The sequence below is a fragment of the Eubalaena glacialis genome, chromosome 11, assembly GCF_028564815.1.
Source record: "Eubalaena glacialis isolate mEubGla1 chromosome 11, mEubGla1.1.hap2.+ XY, whole genome shotgun sequence".
In the NCBI taxonomy this organism is placed as follows: Eukaryota; Metazoa; Chordata; class Mammalia; order Artiodactyla; family Balaenidae; genus Eubalaena; species Eubalaena glacialis.
Genome location: NC_083726.1, coordinates 19094658 through 19116109, shown reverse-complemented (window position 1 = coordinate 19116109; position 21452 = coordinate 19094658). Strand labels below are relative to the sequence as shown.

The 21452-nt window shown below is 38.1% G+C and overlaps 1 pseudogene; it reads right to left on the bottom strand.

Moving 5' to 3' along the window:
* Positions 1-3551: 3551 nt before the first annotated feature.
* On the bottom strand, positions 3552-21101 carry LOC133101286 (programmed cell death protein 10-like; annotated as a pseudogene).
* Positions 21102-21452: the final 351 nt, after the last annotated feature.

Genomic DNA, 21452 nt, shown 5'->3' with positions numbered 1-21452 from the left:
ACTCATGGTGATTGACAGTGAGGTTCTATCATTTTTTTCTGATTTCAACCTCACAACAAACCTGCAAGTTACGTATGAATATTCCCATTTTTCAGGTGATGAAATAGCAGAGCCTAGAGAGTGCTTATCAATGTTTACGAGTATGAATACCAGAGAATAAATAAGGATGACAATCATATGATACCATGATTCAAAGACACAGCAAAAGAGGGTCGTTGACTAAGACCAGCTGGGCCAGAATCTCAACATAAGTGAAGCAAGAGACTAACATCAACTCTATTCCAGGCTGGAGTGACTAGATTTCTAAAGATATCAAAGGTCCTACTGGAAGTCCTTGGAGTGGTGAAAAGTTTGGGAATGTCCATTTTGCTAAGAAAAGCTCCTCACGTTATCCTACGTCTATCTTTTTCCTGGTCCAACTCAATCCAGGAGAGAAGGCAGGCACTCATAAGAGGCTGCTGAACAAATAGAGACTGCCCAGTTTCAGTACAGCTCCTATTAAATAAGAGAACAAACTGAAACACACAGGGCGGACAATACCCAGTGATGCAAATCGGTGGCGTTATGTTATCGTACTGAAAGACTAATATTACCTGTTCGTTAGGAAACAAAAGGCAGGGTGAGTGAGCAAACCAGTCAACCTTCAGATTTTCTTGCCTTCCAGGAAAGAGTTACATATGTCAACATTGACTCAGCGGGGCTGGTTGCTATTTAGAAAGAAAGTCGTGTTACACCCACTAAGGTTTTTGTTCAAGCTGTGACAATATTCCCTATAGAACATCAGCTTCTGCATAGTTAGGGTCATAATCTGGGGTTGAGGTAAATGCAAAATCTTCCCTACTTTTACAAAAATCAAATATATCTAAATGTATGTGTGCTTAATTTTATAAAGGACTCATATTTTACTTCTTAGAATGTCAGTTTAAGAGTCTTTGAGATAAAGATGCAAAGAGGTTTACCAGCTCACAGAAAAGAAACAGGGCTTGCTTTAGACACACCACAGTTAGGGGCTCAAAGGTCACCAGGCCCTGGTTTTCCTGTCTCTCCTTTCTTCTCTTTTCCACACATCTCACCTTCACATGCAGTAGGAAAGGCAAGCCTTTTTCCCAAGAGCACCAACCTAAGGTTCTGAGATACGATCCAATTGGTATAACTTTGGACTGTACCCATCCTGGAAGAAACCAATCATTACGGCCACAGAAATGCAATGTGTTGATAATTCAGGGAAGCGAGAGGCCAATAATAAATAGTGTTCCTCTTCATGAAATATGGCTGAAGAGTTTTCCAAAGGAGAAAAGGGGGAGACTAAGAGCAAATCAAGCTGGTCTTCAAGGGATGTTAGGTGAGAGAGAGGGTCACCATCCCTGTAGATGTTGATTTATAGCAGATAATCACACTACTTCAATAACAAGCTATATTTATTTATTTTACATTTTTTAGGCCACGCGGCATGTGGGATCTTAGTTCCCCGACCAGGGATCGAACCCGTGCCCCCTGCATTGGGAGCACGGAGTCTTAACCACTGTTCTGCCAGGGAAGTCCCAGCAAGCTATATTTTAAAATGCTGTCTTTCCTGTTTTCTCCCATGCTTACATGTATTCCTAATGCCCAGAATCATCTTCACAATTCATCCTGCCTTCCTCCCTTTTTACCTCAAACTTTTTCTTCGTTATCTTTTCCTCTAATCACCTCTTCTCAGAATCCTTCACCAGCTTTTTCTTCTCTGCCATTCCTTCAAGTGTGAGTGTCCTTTCAGGGCCTGCCCTGGGGATTCTTTTATCACTGTGTATATATCCCTGAATAAGTCCATCCACTTCATGGCTTCAAGCACTATTCAGATCCATATCTCAAGTTCTGACCCCTCTTTGGTGCTCCCAAAAGCACCCCTTTCTTGGTCTCTTAAGTTGCATTAACCTAATATTTATCAAGCACCTGCAACATGCCATTCACTACTTGATATGCTAGGGTAACAACAAAGCAAAAAGCAAGACGTGGTTCCAGCCCTCAAAGAGTAGTCATTCTGGCATGGAAGGTAGGTGCTAAAATGAGTAATTGCAAATGTAATTAATGCTAAGAAGAGAGAAGAACAGGACAGACTGGTGGTCTCTGGACCCACACTGTGAACTGCTTACTGGATGCCTCCACCTCCATGATTTGCAGTACCTCAGTATCTACAGATTCTAATTCAACATATTCTCCCCAAATCATGTTCTGTATTCCATGTCACGTTAGTGAAATCACCAACCACGTAACCTCTCACACTGGCAGCTTCGTCTCTTGCCTCTCCTCTTCTCCTACCAATCACTAAATCTTATTGGTTTTCATTTCCTGAATATCTCCTGCCATTATTGCTCTCTACGTGCTATACACTTCAGTGAACTTTAGGCTCCTTGAATTTAATACACTCTCTCACATGCTATTCCTAATGCCTGCAGTCATCTTCACAATTCATTCTGCCTTTCTCCCTTTCTCCCTCCAAGACCCTTTGCATGTACCCATTAACCCACTTTTGTAGAAATAGGACTTTACTCAATATCATGGGTCATAGTTTTCTCTATTCCCTAGCCAAAAAAACAGTGCTTGGAACACAGCAGATTGTCATTAAATACAAAATGAATAAATGAATGAATACATAAATAAAGATATCTGCCCTACCATGACCTCCACTGGATTAAAATAGTATTTTTAGTAAGCACTTCACATCAGGTAAGACCACATGTCCACTATGCAGTATGGTGGTTTTGTATTGCATCAACTTGGCAAAGCCGGAATTACATTTCTTAGGATACCTTTTCTATATGGTTCTGGGTTAGAGTTGGTCAAAAAGAAACTTGTGGGCAGAAATGAGGCAGTAACCACTATATTCTTGAAGGTCATTGTGGTTAGAGGTGGTGAAACACAGTTACACAGGTATCAGCAAATTCCAGTTTGTTCGCCTCGTAACCAGTCTGTGTTCTTTTCTTTCAGACAGCTTGGTTTGCTGACCAAAGGCAAACCTAAGCCCATCACCAGACACCTGGCTTCAAACTCACCGAGCTGGGCATACCGAGCTTCCAGGGTTCTCTGCAAGCTTTGATTTGTCCATCGGCACCTGTGCTGTATGGTGGCTGATTAGTGTCTCTGCTCTAAGCCTCCAATTCCCCTTTATAGACCTTCAAGCCCCAGCTCTTTCCACACTGTGTAGTCCATGCTTATAACACATTCCTTAATCCATATTATTCATATAGTGTTCTGCTTTTTTAAAACAGATGTAAACTATTTATTGAATATTTGCCACCAAATATTGTTAAATACATCATCTGGCAGCATATCGCTTCCAAGTTAAAATGTCAGAAACAAATACCAATATTTACAATTCTTTTAAGGAATGTTATATGAGACATTAGACTGTAAATTTTTTGGCTTATAATTCTTAAATAAATGATAATAGCAAATAAAATCTTCAGTGCGAGATTGTGATTAAGAGACATTTTACAAAAACACAAAGTGGCAATAATACCATTCAACATCCTGGGTTAGATCCCTTCAGGAGAGACTCATAATTTATACAGTCAAACTTTAAAATTTACAGATAAAGGTAGTTCAACACTGCCACTGAGAAGCACATCTCTTAACGTGTACAGCCTTGAGGGCACAGTTTTGAAGGTCTGAAATACCAAGTTGGTTTGATGATTTAGTCGGTTGGCACTTATGAATACATTTATTGCCCTGCCATTTCAAAACAGATTTTCAGAGTATGTCTGAAACTTTTGGAATACTTTAAAAATTCTTTATTTTTGGCATTCAAGTGCTATGCGGTTCTGGTATTAGTATTTCTTGAAGACATTACTCACTGCATCAAAGAGTTCTTTAATTGCACTAGGTATATCCTTGATTGCCTGCAGAAATCTCACTCTGGTATTGATCTCAGCTGTGATCTTACTGGGACTTTGTTTAGGTGCTCCTGCCTTTTCATTTAGGTCCTGGAATTCTGGCTCTGGTTGTTTAATCACATACTCTTCCACATCAGCAGCTGCCATTCGAAGGAGGGACTTAGTGAAGTTAACTTCTACACTTTTTTCCTCTAAAAGTTTCATAATGACATCTTGTGTGAAACCTGTATTTTCTTCCTGTGCTGATATGTGCAGTCTTTGTGCTGAGCCCAAGGATTTTACTTTAGTTTGTGTTATACCTCCTACTCTACCTTCTTTAGAAAGGAAAGGTTTCTCAAACAGAGAAATAGGAGCTTGACCATGTACTGTCTCAACTACTTTTGAACATGGTCTGAATAGTATAACATCTACTAGGACTTAAAGTACTAGCATTGATAATGAGAATCCTTCACATGTACAGTGTATTACAGTTTTTTAAGTGCTTTTATATATAACAATTAATCTTCATAACTTCCACTGCTGATGTTTATTTGCTCCCTACTGGGTACACAGCACTGTACTGGACCTTTATTAGCCTATCCGATCCTCACAATGCAATGAATAAAGTTTTCTCTTGTGATGAAATTTAAATGCACATTTTTAAAACAGTGGCCATCAAAATGCCTTTTAGGACAAAAATTGTCCTGGGAGGAAAAGGGGAATATCTTGATAAACAACTGGGAATAGAAGTTGGAATCCTAGAAGCGTGGCTATCATCAGGAACCCAAGGAAAACAGAGAGAGATGGTCAAGAAAATGGGAGAAAATGGGCATGGGGGGTGAAGTTTAAATGTAGAAAGGGCATTCAGGGAAACCTCACTGATGAGATCATGAGGAATAAGCATCTTAAGGGATTCTCAGAAAGCCAGGGGAGGATCTGGAACTTTTATGTTTGAGCTAATTTTATTTGTAGTTCAAGGAACAGAGACTCTCTAGCTGTCATACTAGTATTTATAGAGAGATAGGGAAATTGAGGCTAAAAAGAGGGGCAATTTGAGATCATAGAGTCAGATACAAGTTTATCTTACTTGAGCTTCTGAGATGGGTCTGAGGTGACAGGCTTATGGTCCACCCCAGACACACTTGACTCCACATCCCCTCTTTTGGCTAGACCCCTGGCAGCCTCTGAGGACGGGGAGAACTCTCCGGAGCCAAAGAAGGGTTAGCAAACCTTTTCCCTGTGTCAAAGCAGAGCCAGGAGCAGGGAGACGGCCCTGTACATTCCACAGGTGAGCTTCACGCTGAAGGAGTCTAAGCAACTGACGACAGCAATGCCTGACCTTCCCCGCTCCCAAGCTCAAGAGTGGTGTCTGGAGGTTGGGGAGAGAGGGGTGTCTGAGAAATATTTCCAGAATGTAAGAGGTGGGGCAAAGGTCCTGGCAATCGCTGGAAAGAAACAGGTCATGGGCTCACTGCCTTTTTCAGCCAAAGGAATTCCTAGAGGAGAGACGCAGAGAAACTTCAGCCTATAGGAATAATTGCAGACGACAATGTCCCCAAAGTTACCCAACACAGGTAACTTCTATTCTTAATTATGGGTGTTTTATTCCCCAAGCATCCAGGTTCACACAACAGGGGATGGTGGACATGCCAGACGCTTGAGTGGGACGCACTGCCTGCTGACTTCAGGAGTCCATCCAGCCAAAGAGAGTTCCCATCGTGTCCCTGCAGGTCCTCAGCAATGAATAAAACCAGAGGCAGCTCCCTTTGGGGACACAGCAATTTTACAAGCATAATCTCATTTAATCCTCATAACACATCTATGAGGCAGGTCACAGTATCATACCGATTCTACAGATGAATAAATGGAGAATAAAAGGAGTAAAATAACTTGTCAAAGGCCACACAGTCAGTCAGATGAATCAGATCTATCTGATTTCAAAATCCATGTCCTGAACTATTTTGAGAGGATGATGAACTTTCAAAAGCTCCTCACTAGAATATGAGCCCTTGAAGGAGACGGGTGGGGTCTTACTAATCTTTACAATCTTTATCACTCCCCAAAGCACAGTGCCTAGCACACTGGTACCCTGTCAACTCATTCGTTCATCAGCAGATCTTTACGGAGCCCTGCTGGGTGTCAGCACAGTATTGGTCCCTGGTGATACAGAGCACGGCAAGGTGCACAGGAGTGAGTTGACTTTCCCCAGCACTGAAAAGACAGAATAATCACGTTCCTGGGCTGACCTGATAGGGGAGGGCATACATGGATAAATAAGAGGACACACAACCTCCCACTGGGAGATGTCATGGGGTTGGACCCTGAGAAACCCTGGAAAGAAGTTCGACTCAGCTCTAGACAATGGAGCTCAAGATGGACCTTAGATTTCTAGTCAAGGGTAACCAGGTTCTAACACCCAGCTTGGCTGTAGGACCTGCAACTTTGGTTAGTGGAGCACGGAATAGACTCTACCTTTTGGCCAGTGGGTTTGAGAACACAGACTGCTTGTGTGCCCATCCTGGCTCTGATGCTTAGTAGCTTTGTGACCTTGAGCATGTTGTAAGATGGGATAATAAGAGAATCACTCTTGTGATATTGTGAGGATTAAATGAGTCAATATGTTTAAACACTTAAGAGTGTATCTGTGTTAGCAAATATCAAAGCAAGCATCACAGCCTGGCACTGATGTCGCATCACATGCTGCAGGATGCCCCTGTCTTCACACTGCGTCCTCCAACTCTCCACACCACATTCATCAGACTCATGTACGGCCATGAAAAATGGCTGAAAGTTACCACCTTTGAGACTGTACTCAGCAGATGCAATTACTCCCCCTGTTCCCTGGCTGACTATAACACAGGTTAAGAGCGGCTTCAGAAAAGAGGAAGATGTATCCCAAACCAGGACTAAGATGAAAAGAGCGAGGTCCATAGAGCTCAGAACTGAAGAAGGCACTCAGGCGGAGGATCATGCAAGTGCATCTGTCCATGGCTTTAAGAAGAAAAGCTGCAGGGATAGGATTTCAGCATTTGAATTACTGCTGGGTGTACAGTTTATAGAAGAGTGGTTTATTTTCTAGACAAGTTGTATTCCTCAGAAGTTTTAAAAATTGAATTATAGCTTAAAAATACTAGGGGAACTTGCTACTTAAGGGAATTAACTTGTGAATGCATTTGTAGAACCAAGAATCATTTAGAGAATAACATTATTAATCAGAAACTGGATTGTCCCATGTTGTGTTTGGCTGCACTTTCTTTCTAAAAATTGTCATGTGTTATGCATGTAATATTTGTTTTCCTGATAGCAGAAGAAGTAAATTCATGTAAGGAAATCTTTGTTCAAGAGAAATGCAGCCTTGAGGGAAGTAAAGCATCAAAAGGTCTCAAAGAACTGCCATGGATTTTTCTACATTGTTGTATAGTAGGTACAAAATAAAATCTTTAAAAGGTACAGCAGAGTTGTGTGAACTCTACAAGAATTATGGTCTTGCTAGGTTTTGGCCACTTGATAATTCTCCTCAAAGAAATATCTTTTATCTTTCTAAAACCCACTTTTTTTTTTCTATTTTGTGAATATGCGTTATTGTCAAAATACTCTCTTTTTCCTTCTTGAGTTCACTCTGTGGTTCTCTTTTTTAACTTCTTGAGTTGAACACTTAGTTCATTAATTTTCTCTTTCTTTTGGATATATGCATTTAAGATTACAGCTTTAGCTGCATCCTCTAAGTTTTGCAATAAGTGTTTTCCTTCTCAAGTTCTAAATATTTTAAACTTTCATTAGATTTCTTCCTTGTTCCATAACACACTATGGGTGTTTTGAAAATTTCCAAGCATGCAGATTTGGGGAGAGAGATAATCTTTTTATCTACTTATTTTGCTTTGTGGTTGAAGAATGTGGTCTGTGTAATTTCAGTTCTGGTATTTACTGAGTTTTCATTTGTGACCTTCAACAGACTCTGATTTTGTAAATTTCCATGTATCTTTGGAAAAAAATGTATTTCGTAATTGTTTTATGCATGATTCTAAATATATCAATATTTTCATCAGATCAAGTTTCATCATTGCTTTGTATATGGGAGTAATATGTTACAAATTCCCATTTAAATTACATATTGGTCAATTTCTCCTTGTAATTCATTCAGTTTTTACTCTCTGTATTTTTGAGAATTATTTTCTTAAAAGAATACAGGTTTCTGATTATATATTCCTGGTGAATATTTTCTATGTAATGATACTGTTTTGTTTTTTTGTTTTTTTTTGCTAATAATGCTTTTTGTCTTAAGGATTATTTAAAGTAATATCATTATATCAGTTATATTTTGATTTATAACTGCATGGTATATCTTTTTCTATTCTTTTATGTTAAAAAAAATTCCTTATAAATATGTCTTAGGTATACCTATTATAAAAAAAAATTACTGAATTTGTTGTTGTAGTTGTCATTTTTGACAACTTTTAAAGTCCAATCTAGAGATTCTAGGAAGATAGTAGTGACAGTGACATTGTAGCTTTCAATCTTAGCGAATCCCCACATTAAAGCAAACACAGCAATTAAATAGCAAAACCAAAGATCCATGGACGACATTTACCACAAAACTAGGCAACAAGGTATCTCCCCTAGTATAAGCACATGGGGACAAACCAACAACAGCCATGAGACTCACATGGTATTGGCATCTGTGCAGGAGAAAGTAGAGGGAAGTACACAGGGTTGTGTCAACTGGTGAAGAGAACCCCAAAAGAGCCAATAGTTATTTACTGGGGAGCACAGTGGGTCAATTTGAGTACATCAGATGAAACTGAGAATGAATTCTCTCTCTAATACCAAGTGAGTTCAAGGAGCACGAAGTAAGGACTGAAAGGGTTGAAGCAGTTTAATCCTTATGAACTCTCAAAACTTAAATGGATTTTCTTCCAATTAAGGAACCATACTGTGAAGAAACTACTAGAAGTAGAATAAAATTGAGCAATTAGGGAAAAGTAAGATTAAAAAAGAGAAGATTTCCACCCAAGTGGAGAAAGGAAGACAGTCAGGAAATCTTGGGAAGCAAGTGGCCATATTTTTAAACATTACATAAAAATAACAGAAAAAGGAGCTTTGTGACATTAGAAAAGCTTTACTAAATCCTGCCTCAATCTAAAAGGTCAGGAAAACTAATTTCACATAAAAATGAGCAACAAAGAAGCATCAAGTTCAAATCCCATATGAAGTTATAATAAGAAATGAGGTAACAGGGAGCACGATAATATTTTTAGAGATGATGAAAGCATCCCAGAAAATATGTCCACAAACAGACCAAAATGCAACTTACTATTTAAAAATTAGTCATGACACCCTACAGGATACCAGGATACCTGTACTGGACACAGTTTAGAAGAAGAGAGCTTACACTTAGCATCAGACAGGCATCATGCTGCAGTGATACCTGTTATCATCCTGCCTGTAAAGAAGAGGACATGAGCTGAGGAGTGTAGCAGGTAGCCTATTTTGAATATTAAAGAACAAGTGAAGCCAGATGCAGACCTCAAAATTCATGTCTGTTCTTTCAGTGCCCATCAAGTTTGCGGGGCTTAATGCCTTATAATCAAAACTAATCCACATCACTTATTGACTCCTTTCCAAATTAAAAAGAAAAATGTTTCATGTCAAAAAAAAATTTAAAAATTTAAAAATTAAAAAATTAAAATTAGTTAAAAGACATTAAGAAAGTTACACAGAATATGAAAAAAATAACATATATCAAAATTTTTAAAGCTGGGAACTTAAATCCTAGAACTCAGAAAAGAATTAGAAATAAAATATCCTTTAAGAAATCAAGACAAAAATAGAAGGATACAGTGTGGAAAAAACACTCAGCTAACGAGCTAAAGGATAGAAGGTGGAAAAGGAATTTTTTTTTTTCCAAACAGAAAGTCACAAAAATTATAATCATCCTCATCAGTTCACTCAGTCCCATGTAATTAATTTTTTTTTCATGTTGATCTTCTGTTAGCACTTTTATGAATTCATCAGTTTTCCATTAGAGTTCTGAAAATGCTTATTCATTCAGTTCAGCAGTATAGTCAGTTACCAGAAACCTGCACTTGTCAGAGTATTTTCCATGAATTCCTTGAAGATGAAACCCTTTTTTTTTTTTATATATATATATATTTTATTTTTTTGGCTGTGTTGGGTCTTTGTTTCTGTGCGAGGGCTTTCCCTGGTTGCGGCAAGCGGGGGCCACTCTTCATCGCGGTGCGCGGGCCTCTCACTATCGTGGCCTTCTTTTGTTGCGGAGCACAGGCTCCAGACGCGCAGGCTCAGTAGTTGTGGCTCACAGGCCTAGTTGCTCCGCGGCATGTGGGATCTTCCCAGACCAGGGCTCGAACCCGTGTTCCCTGCATTAGCAGGCAGATTCTCAACCACTGCGCCACCAGGGAAGCCGATGAAACCCTTTTATAGGAACATTTTTGCAAAAGCATCAGAATACACCCAGAACTGTCTGTAAATGACAAAAGACTTAAAAATGACCATGGTTAAAGATTTGATGAAAGTTCATAATAATGAAATTGACAAGGAAATTTAGTTATTTCTGAGATACACATTTTAAAATAATAACTAGAATTATGACTTATAACATTATACCAGAACATATAAGATTTTTAGGAATTTCATGTAATGTCTGAAACATTTATATTAACATATTTCCATACAAATAACCCAAAGAAAGTTTAGTATTAGTTTGGGGTTTTTTTGAATTTTTGAATTTTATTTTATTTATTTTTTTATACAGCAGGCTCTTATTAGTCATCAATTTTATACACATCAGTGTACACATGTCAATCCCAATCGTGCAATTCATCACACCACCATCCCCACCCCCCCACGGCTTTCCCCCCTTGGTATCCATACGTTTGTTCTCTACATCTGTGTCTCAACTTCTGCCCTGCAAACCAGTTCATCTGTACCATTTTTCTACATTCCACACACATGCGTTAATATACGATATTGGTTTTTCTCTTTCTGACTTACTTCACTCTGTATGACAGTCTCTAGATCCATCCACAGTCTCTAGATCCATCCACGTCTCAACAAATGACCCAATTTCATTCCTTTTTATGGCCGAGTAATATTCCACTGTATATGTGTATCACATCTTCTTTATCCATTCATCTGTCGATGGGCATTTAGGTTGCTTCCATGACCTGGCTATTGTAAATAGTGCTGCAATGAACATTGGGGTGCATGTGTCTTTTTGAATTATGGTTTTCTCTGTGTATATGCCCAGTAGTGGGATTGCTGGATCATATGGTAATTCTATTTTTAGTTTTTTAAGGAACCTCCATATTGTTCTCCACAGTGGCTGTATCAATTTACATTCCCACCAACAGTGCAAGAGGGTTCCCTTTTCTCCACACCCTCTCCAGCATTTGTTGTTTGTAGATTTTCTGATGATGCCCATTCTAACTGGTGTGAGGTGATACCTCATTGTAGTTTTGATTTGCATTTCTCTAATAATTAGTGATGTTGAGCAGCTTTTCATGTGCTTCTTGGCCATCTGTATGTCTTCTTTGGAGAAATGTCTATTTAGGTCTTCTGCCCATTTTTGGATTGGGATGTTTGTTTCTTTAATATTGAGCTGCATGAGCTGTTTATATATTTTGGAAATTAATCCTTTGTCCATTGATTCATTTGCAAATATTTTCTCCCATTCTGAGGGTTGTCTTTTTGTCTTGTTTATGGTTTCCTTTGCTGTGCAAAAGCTTTTAAGTTTCATTAGGTCCCATTTGTTTATTTTTGTTTTTATTTCCATTACTCTAGGAGGTGGATCAGAAAAGATCTTGCTGTGATTTATGTGAAAGAGTGTTCTTCCTATGTTTTCCTCTAAGAGTTTTATAGTGTCCAGTCTTACATTTAGGTCTTGAATCCATTTTGAGTTTATTTTTGTGTATGGTGTTAGGAAGTGTTCTAATTTCATTCTTTTACATGAAGCTGTCCAGTTTTCCAAGTATCACTTATTGAATACACTGTCTTTTCTCCATTGTATATCCTTGCCTCCTTTGTCATAGATTAGTTGACCATAGGTGCATGGGTTTATCTCTGGGCTTTCTATCCTGTTCCATTGATCTATGTTTCTGTTTTTTCTGCCAGTACCATATGGTCTTGATTACTGTAGCTTTGTAGTATAGTCTGAAGTCAGGGAGTCTGATTCCTCCAGCTCCGTTTTTTTCCCTCAAGACTGCTTTGGCTATTCGGGGTCTTTTGTGTCTCCATACAAATTTTAAGATTTTTTGTTCTAGTTCCATAAAAAATGCCATGGGTAATTTGATAGGGATTGCATTGAATCTGTAGATTGCTTTCGGTAGTATAGTCATTTTCACAATGTTGGTTCTTCCAATCCAAGAACATGGTATATCTCTCCATCTGTTGGTATCCTCTTTCATTTCTTTCATCAGTGTCTTATAGTTTTCTGCATACAGGTCTTTTTTCTCCCTAGGTAGGTTTATTCCTGGGTATTTTATTCTTTTTGTTGCAATGGTAAATGGGAGTGTTTCCTTAATTTCTCTTTCAGATTTTTCATCATTAGTGTATAGGAATGCAAGAGATTTCTGTGCATTAATTTTGTATCCTGCAACTTTGCCAAATTCATTGATTAGCTCTAGTAGTTTTCTGGTGGCATTTTTAGGATTCTCTATGTATAGTATCATGTCATCTGCAAACAGTGACAGTTTTACTTCTTCTTTTCCAATTTGTATTCCTTTTATTTCTTTTTCTTCTCTGATTGAGGTAGCTAGGACTTCCAAAACTACGTTGAATAATAGTGGTGAGAGTGGACAGCCTTGTCTTGTTCCTGATCTTAGAGGAAATGCTGTCAGTTTCTCACCATTGAGAATGATGTTTGTTGTGGGTTTGTCGTATATGGCCTTTATTATGTTGAGGTAGTTTCCCTCTATGCCCACTTTCTGAAGAGTTTTTATCATAAGTGGGTGTTGAATTTTGTCAAAAGCTTTTTCTGCATCTATTGAGATGATCATATGGTTTTTATTCTTCAATTTGTTAATATGGTGTATCACATTGATTGATTTGCGTATATTGAAGAATCCTTGCATCCCTGGGATAAATCCCACTTGATCAAGGAGTATGATCCTTTTAATGTGTTGTTGGATTCTGTTTGCTAGTATTTTGTTGAGGATTTTTGCATCTATATTCATCAGTGATATTGGTCTGTAATTTTCTTTTTTTGTAGTATCTTTGTCTGGTTTTGGTATCAGGGTGATGGTGGCCTCATAGAATGAGTTTGGGAGTGTTCCTTCCTCTGCAATTTTTTGGAAGAATTTGAGAAGGATGGGTGTTAGCTCTTCTCTACATGTTTGATAGAATTCACCTGTGAAGCCATCTGGTCCTGGACTTTTGTTTGTTGGCAGATTTTTAACCACAGTTTCAATTTCATTACTTGTGATTGGTCTGTTCATATTTTCTATTTCTTCCTGGTTCAGTCTTGGAAGGTTATACCTTTCTAAGAATTTGTCCATTTCTTCCAGGTTGTCCATTTTATTGGCATAGAGTTGCTTGTAGTAGTCTCTTAGGATGCTTTGTATTTCTGCGGTGTCTGTTGTAACTTCTCCTTTTTCATTTCTAATTTTACTGATTTGAGTCCTCTCCCTCTTTTTCTTGATGAGTCTGGCTAATGGTTTATCAATTTTGTTTATCTTCTCAAAGAACCAGCTTTTAGTTTATTGATCTTTGCTACTGTTTTCTTCGTTTCTCTTTCATTTATTTCTGCTCTGATCTTTATGATTTCTTTCCTTCTGCTAACTTTGGGTTTTGTTTGTTCTTCTTTCTCTAGATCCTTTAGGTGTAAGGTTAGATTGTTTATTTGAGATTTTTCTTGTTTCTTGAGGTAGGCTTGTATAGCTATAAACTTTCCTTTTAGAACTGCTTTTGCTGCATCCCATAGGTTTTGGATCATCGTGTTTTCATTGCCATTTGTCTCTAGGTATTTTTTGATTTCCTCTTTGATTTCTTCAGTGATCTCTTGGTTATTTAGTAACGTATTGTTTAGCCTCCATGTGTTTGTGTTTTTTACGTTTTTTTCCCTGTAATTGATTTCTAATCTCATAGCGTTGTGGTCAGAGAAGATGCTTGATACGATTTCAGTTTTCTTAAATTTACTGAGGCTTGATTTGTGACCCGAGATGTGATCTATCCTGGAGAATGTTCTGTGCGCACTTGAGAAGAAAGTGTAATCTGCTGTTTTTGGATGGAATGTCCTATAAATATCAATTAAACCTATCTGGTCTATTGTGTCATTTAAAGCTTCTGTTTCCTTATTTATTTTCATTTTGGATGATCTGTCCAGTGGTGTAAGTGAGGTGTTGAAGTCCCCCACTATTATTGTGTTACTGTCAATCTCCTCTTTTATAGTTGTTAGCAGTTGCCTTATGTATTGAGGTGCTCCTATATTGGGTGCATATATATTTATAATTGTTGTATCTTTTTGGATTGATCTCTTGATCATTATGTAGTGTCCTTCCTTGTTTCTTATAACATTCTTTATTTTAAAGTCTATTTTATCTGATATGAGTATTGCTACTCCAGCTCTCTTCTGATTTCCATTTGCATGGAATACCTTTTTCCATCCCCTCACTTTCAGTCTGTATGTGTCCCTAGGTTTACAGTGGGTCTCTTGTAGACAGCATATATATGGGTCTTGTTTTTCTATCCATTCAGCAAGCCTGTGTCTTTTGGTTGGAGCATTGAATCCATTGACATTTAAGGTAATTATCGATATGTATGTTCCTATGACCATTTTCTTAATTGTTTTGGGTTTGTTTTTGTAGGTCCTTTTCTTCTCTTGTGTTTCCCACTTAGAGAAGTTCCTTTAGCATTTGTTGTAGAGCTGGTTTGGTGGTGCTGAATTCTCCTAGCTTTTGCTTGTCTGTAAAGCTTTTGATTTCTCCATCGAATCTGAATGAGATCCTTGCCAGGTAGAGTAATCTTGGTTGTAGGTTCTTCCCTTTCATCACTTTAAGTATATCATGTCACTCCCTTCTGGCTTGTAGAGTTTCTGCTGAGAAATCAGCTGTTAACCTTATGGGAGTTCCCTTGTATGTTATTTGTCATTTTTCCCTTGCTGCTTTCAATAATTTTTCTTTGTCTTTAATTTTTGCCAATTTGATTACTGTGTGTCTCGGCGTGTTTCTCCTTGGGTTTATCCTGCCTGGGACTCTCTGCACTTCTTGGACTTGGGTGGCTATTTCCTTTCCCATGTTAGGGAAGTTTTCGACTATAATCTCTTCAAATATTTTCTCTGGTCCTTTCTCTCTCTCTTCTCCTTCTGGGACCCTTATAATGCAAATGTTGTTGCGTTTAATGTTGTCCCAGAGGTCTCTTAGGCTGTCTTCATTTCTTTTCATTCTTTTTTCTTTATTCTGTTCCGCAGCAGTGAATTCCACCATTCTGTCTTCCAGGTCACTTATCCGTTCTTCTGCCTCAGTTATTCTGCTATTGATTCCTTCTAGTGTAGTTTTCATTTCAGTTATTGTATTGTTCATCTCTGTTTGTTTGTTCTTTAATTCTTCTAGGTCTTTGTTAAACATTTCTTGCATCTTCTCGATCTTTGCCTCCATTCTTTTTCCGAGGTCCTGGATCATCTTCACTATCATTGTTCTGAATTCTTCTTCTGGTAGGTTGCCTGTCTCCACTTCACTTAGTTGTTTTCCTGGGGTTTTATCTTGTTCCTTCATCTGGTACATAGCCCTCTGCCTTTTCATCTTGTCTGTCTTTCTGTGAATGTGGTTTTTGTTCCATAGGCTGCAGGATTGTAGTTCTTCTTGCTTCTGCTGTCCACCCTCTGGTGGATGAGGCTATCTAAGAGGCTTGTGTAAGTTTCCTGATGGGAGGGACTGGTGGTAGGTAGAGCTAACTGTTGCTCTGGTGGGCAGAGCTCAGTAAAACTTTAATCTGCTTGACTGCTGATGGGTGGGGCTGGGTTCCCTCCCTGTTGGTTGTTTGGCCTGAGGCGACCCAACACTGGAGCCTACCTGGGCTCTTTGGTGGGGCTAATGACAGACTCTGGGAGGGCTCACACCAAGGAGTACTTCCCAGAACTTCTGCTGCCAGTGTCCTTGTCCCCACGGTGAGCCACAGCCACGCCTCTGCAGGAGACCCTCCAACACTAGCAGGTAGGTCTGGTTCAGTCTCCCCTGGGGTCACTGCTCCTTCCCCTGGGTCCCGATGCACACACTACTTTGTATGTGCCCTCCAAGAGTGGAGTCTCTGTTTCCCCCAGTCCTGTCAAAGTCCTGCAATCAAATCCCACTAGGCTTCAAAGTGTGAATCTCTAGGAATTCCTCCTCCCGTTGCCAGACCCCCAGGTTGGGAAGCCTGACGTGGGGCTCAGAACCTTCACTCCAGTGGGTGGACTTCTGTGGTATAAGTGTTCTCCAGTCTGTGAGTCACCCACCCAGCAGTTATGGGATTTGATTTTACTGTGATTGCGCCCCTCCTACCGTCTCATTGTGGCTTCTCCTTTGTCTTTGGATGTGGGGTATCTTTTTTGGTGAGTTCCAGTGTCTTCCTGTCGATGATTGTCCGGCAGCTAGTTGTGATTCTGGTGTTCTCACAAGAGGGAGTGAGAGCACGTCCTTCTACTCTGCCATCTTGGTTCCTCCATCAGAAATTTTTTTAAATCAAAGGAAATACGGGCTTTTTTAAAGTTTCAAGAGAAAGTGACAAATACAAAGATGGGCAAAGATAATCTAACATACAGATACTAGGAGTCCCTGAAGAATAAAACCAAAGCAAAGAAACAGAACAGAAAACTTTCTTTAAATTAAAAAAAAAAAAAAAAAGTAGAAGAAGAAGAATTGAAACTACGTATTGAAACATCATACTGGGCCTTTCCTGAGGAACTTACTAGAGAGTAAGTTTCAAGCAACTGAAATGAATAAATGACTAAGATTAAATAAAAGCTTGAAGAAAAGAGTACAACGTGTAGTAGATAAATGTTCTGATAACGTAAACATCATAAACTACTTTTAAAATATGATATGGATTCAGATTGAGATAGGTTATGTATCAAAAACCTAGAGCAAATGTATAGTTCATGATCAAGCATTCAATTTAAAATTATGAACAAGTCAAAGATGTCCCATCACCACTTCTATTCAACATTATATCAGTGTTCCAAGCCAGTACAAAGTGCAAGGGAAAAAAATATACTAATTGAAAAGTAAGAAAAATGTTATAATTCAGACATGATAGTCTAAGAGGTGATATAAACTATTAGAAATAATAAGGATGCAGAAAGTTATGGATATAAAAATCAATGTTCAAAAAATTTGTGTTTCCATATATCAACAAAAACAATCAGAATATATAATTTTTTCAAGATACCTTTGAAGATAGCATTGAAACCTATATGATACCTAGGAACAAATATAAGTGAAAATATGCAAGGCTTTAATGAAGAAAAAAATCATAAAACTTTGTTCAAAGACCCAAAAAGTGATTGAAATAAAAGAAGAGATATACTATGTTCATGGATGAGAAGATTCAACATCATAAAAATATCATCTCCTCAAATTAATCTATAAATTTGACATAATTTCAATTCAAACCTGACAAAAAGCTGATCCTAAAATTCACATGAGAGATCAAATGGCCAAGCAATTTTGAAAAACAAGATAGTATCCTCACCCTACCAGACATCAAGGTTCCTAAGAAAGTTGTAGCAATTAGGATAGTGTGGTTTTGGTAGCAGGATAGACCAAGAGACCAATTGAATAGGTCAAAGAATCCAGAAACAGAAACACGTAGATGAGAATTTGAACCCTGAGTCATAACTGTTTTAGTCGACTCTGTTCTAGAGTCTGGAATCAAGTATTTTGTCAGGACTCAGATTTCACTATTCTAAGATCTTGAACTGGAATTGGATCTATTCTCCTGGAATCATAACCTTGTTATACATAAAATAAATTTAAATTTCAGACTGTTCAGTTTTCATATAGGCTTTTTTAAGACTATCCATTAAGGTAGAGTGGAAAAATTTTGGCACAGAAGGCAGATGTTAATTGCAGTGTTGTCTTTTGTCAGTGGCTCATTGTTAGTGACTCCACCTTTCTTTTCTCATTTGAGGATAAAATGCAATAATATTCACAAAAGCACTGCAAAAATTCTCAGGTATCCCTCTGTCTCAGGGCCAAATGTAATAATAATAGCTGTTGGAGGCTTTGTCATGATCCAGACACTCTAATGAACATGTTATATGAATTATAGCAGTTAATCCTGGAAACAACCTTATGAAGAAAGTGCAGTTATCATCCTCATTTTATGGTTGGCACATTGAGGGTAGGAGGAATTAAATAATTTACCCAAGATCAAGGTCAATTAGCTGGGAAGTAATGGAGCTGGGACTTATATCTATGTCTGTTGAACAGCAGCACTTGGTCTCTTAGTTACTCCTCCACAGTCTTTCTGTAAAATATTGTCATCGCCCTGTTAGAAACTGAACTGGTACATTTTCAGTCTTAAAATCAGAGGAAAGGGAAAACTGCATAATCTGAATTAATTAAAACCAACCAATCATCTCTCCCCAAAACATCTTTATAGAACTAAGTCAACCTTATTTTCTAATATAATTTTTAGTCTTCTGACAAGAAATGCACAGGTGACTAGCAGGCACTGCTAAAAAACAAACAAAATTTTAAAAGTGTGAGAAACTTGGAGAGGATGCTGTTTCCTGAAACAAGAGTCAACTCCTAATGCCCCGTTTATGGACCAGGTCTTACACTGACACATGAAGAAGCTCTTTTAATTAACTGGTTAGGAATTTAATATCTTCACATATGCAAGGCAAGTCGACTTGCCCAGGCAACCAGATACACCAAGCTTTGTATATTAGTTCTGCTCTTTTGGCTTTTGAATGAACCTTCTAAGTCATGGGCATTAAGGCTGTCTTAAGTAAGTGTTTTTTTTACGCCAGTGTTCTTTGGGAAAATGAGGATATGCTAACCAGTGGCGGAGAGTACAAGGTGACCGAGCAAATTAAAACTTAATAATATTAAGCGACAAGAGGCCAAATAACAAGATCCAGGAGATTAATTTGCTGAATATCATGTGGTTCTCACTAAATGTGAACAAAGAGATCTTCAGAGCCTTGCCAAAATATGAAGATAGTGATTAGGCAAACTATCCAAACGCATATCTGCTTTTGCATGGCTTTTTCAGAAACCATTTCCAAGAAGTTAAGGTGACTTTTGCCACCTTACTAGAGTGGTAAATTTGAAGGCATGTCTTTGGTCTTAGTAACACTGCCAAATTCAGGTATGTTTTGTATTTGTCTTAGTGGTCCCCTGAACTCTCTTACCTTAACAAAACTGTTGATAGTTTTCCTAAAAATAGAATATTATTTCTTCTGATATTTGCCTTCAAGAAATTTAAGAATTGCACTTGGGATAAGCATAACACTTTCTTACATAATTTCTTAGCTGTATCATTTACACCTTTAAATTTTTCTTAACCATTTTATTTGAGCTATGTCACCTGGGTCCACAAACTATCTCTATGAGATTACAATCACCTTAAGAGTAAGTGCTATAGTAATTCCTATTTATTTTTAAATTCTCCCATCAAAATTCGTAAATGATTCTTCATGTAAAAGTTCTACAAAGCTTTTCTGTTTGTATTTCTTGTCTTCCATAAAATTTAACATGGATTATTACCCAGAGGAGACGAGCAGTAATTTATTCTTAGAGTGAAATTAAATTTGTTTAATTAAAAATTTTAAAGATTTTACTCTACTTTATATACCATATTTTGTAACTTTAATTTTTCCCCTCACTCAAAAAATATGTATTGAGTTTGTACTATGCGCCAGAAACACATTATTACTATATTTCTCTTAAAACAATTTTTTCCACAGAATAAGATCATAGAATTTGACAGCCAGAAGGAGTCTTGAGGGTTACTAATTCAACACACTGATTTTAGAGACGATGAGGGAATTTTTCGAGAGTTTGCAGAAGTAGTGTCAGGCCTAAGGAAAATAGCTGGTTGGTGCCTCAGTGGGAAGTAACACCCAGGTCTCTTGACTTTGGTGCCAGGACTTTCCCTTGTCAGAAGTTACTTTTTAAATTTTCTAGTATGTTTATAGATGAGAAATTCATCAGAATATGCCATTTATTGTACCTGAAAATGGTTACTGGTTGCTGCTTGTCACAGTGACTCTACTGTAATAGAAGAGAAATAAGCCTATACTAAGAATGTTTATAATCACAGTCAAGAAACATAAAAGTATTTGTACCCTTTGATTCAATAATTCTACTTTTAAGGATTTATCCTAGGGAAATCATCAGAGATACAAACAAAGATTCAGGTACAAGACTCTACTTCAGGCTTTTTATCAAAAGTCTAACCACAAATTACGTGACACCTCATGGCAGAATATTATACAGTTTCAAAGGATGTGTAGTCATGCCACAAAACTTAGTATAATGTTAAGTTTTAAAAAGGTAAAATTTCACACAGTCTAATTTCAGTTTAGTAAAATGAAATTAGATGTGTGCGGTAGTGCATTCCAGTCTGAAGAAAATAGACTTAAACTCATAACTGTGGTTATTTTGGAGTAATAAGATTATCAGGGATCTTAATTTTCTTTTGTTACTTTTTCTGCATATCCAATTTTATAAAACAAATTTGTATGCATGTATACTAAGGACAGTGAAAAGGAGTATTGTCATAAAAAGAATACCTCTAGCCACGGTAGGCCCAGCAGGTGGCCAAACTGAACAGACACTGACAGGGAAAAAAAAAAAGTTGATTTAAGTGAAGCCATAATACCTCTCTATTTTAAACTTTTTAATGATCTCTTCACTTCTGGCTTGCCACAGTTATCATTCCTTTCTGGATGGAACTTGAAGACCCTTGGTAGTCTAGTCACATATTCCTAGCAAGGAGTCCCCTGCCACACACTCTCAGCCTTACCACCCTAACCTGCATTTGAGATCATAAGGTGAACCCCATCATGCCCCTACATAACGATTTATAATCCCAGGTCATCCCATAAAATGCAGACTCTGTTCCCTATATGTCTCTGTACACCCCCTAGTCTGACCCAATCTCTCACACCCCTTCATGGCTCCAAACCCTTCCATTGCAGCCTGGTGGGGAGGCTGCTTGGTCAGCAGCAAAATATTCTACATTGCCAACCTCTTCTTCGAGCATCTCCTTCACTTTGTCCTTTAACTGAAACCTGTCTCCTGGGGCCATTCCTTGTTAGGGAGGAATGGGAATTTCTCTCCCATCCTCTACCACCTGGCGTGAAGTGGGTTACATGTCCTCTGTGTTTTTCACTTGCAAAACATGTGTCCTCCCCTTCTCCATAAAAACCAGTTTTTATGAAGCTCGTACCACCAGAACATACCCTATCTTGGAAATATATTTATTTAATGTTCTGCATTGTTAGTTTCAAACCTGAGACTGATGATGCTTCTAAAACATATACCTAGAGTAAACCCACACTTAAAAGGTTCACCTGGCTTTAAGACACAGATGTGCTGCAGCACTGCAGCTGTAAAATGAATTGTCATCGGTATCCATTGTAAAATGAACCAAATGTTC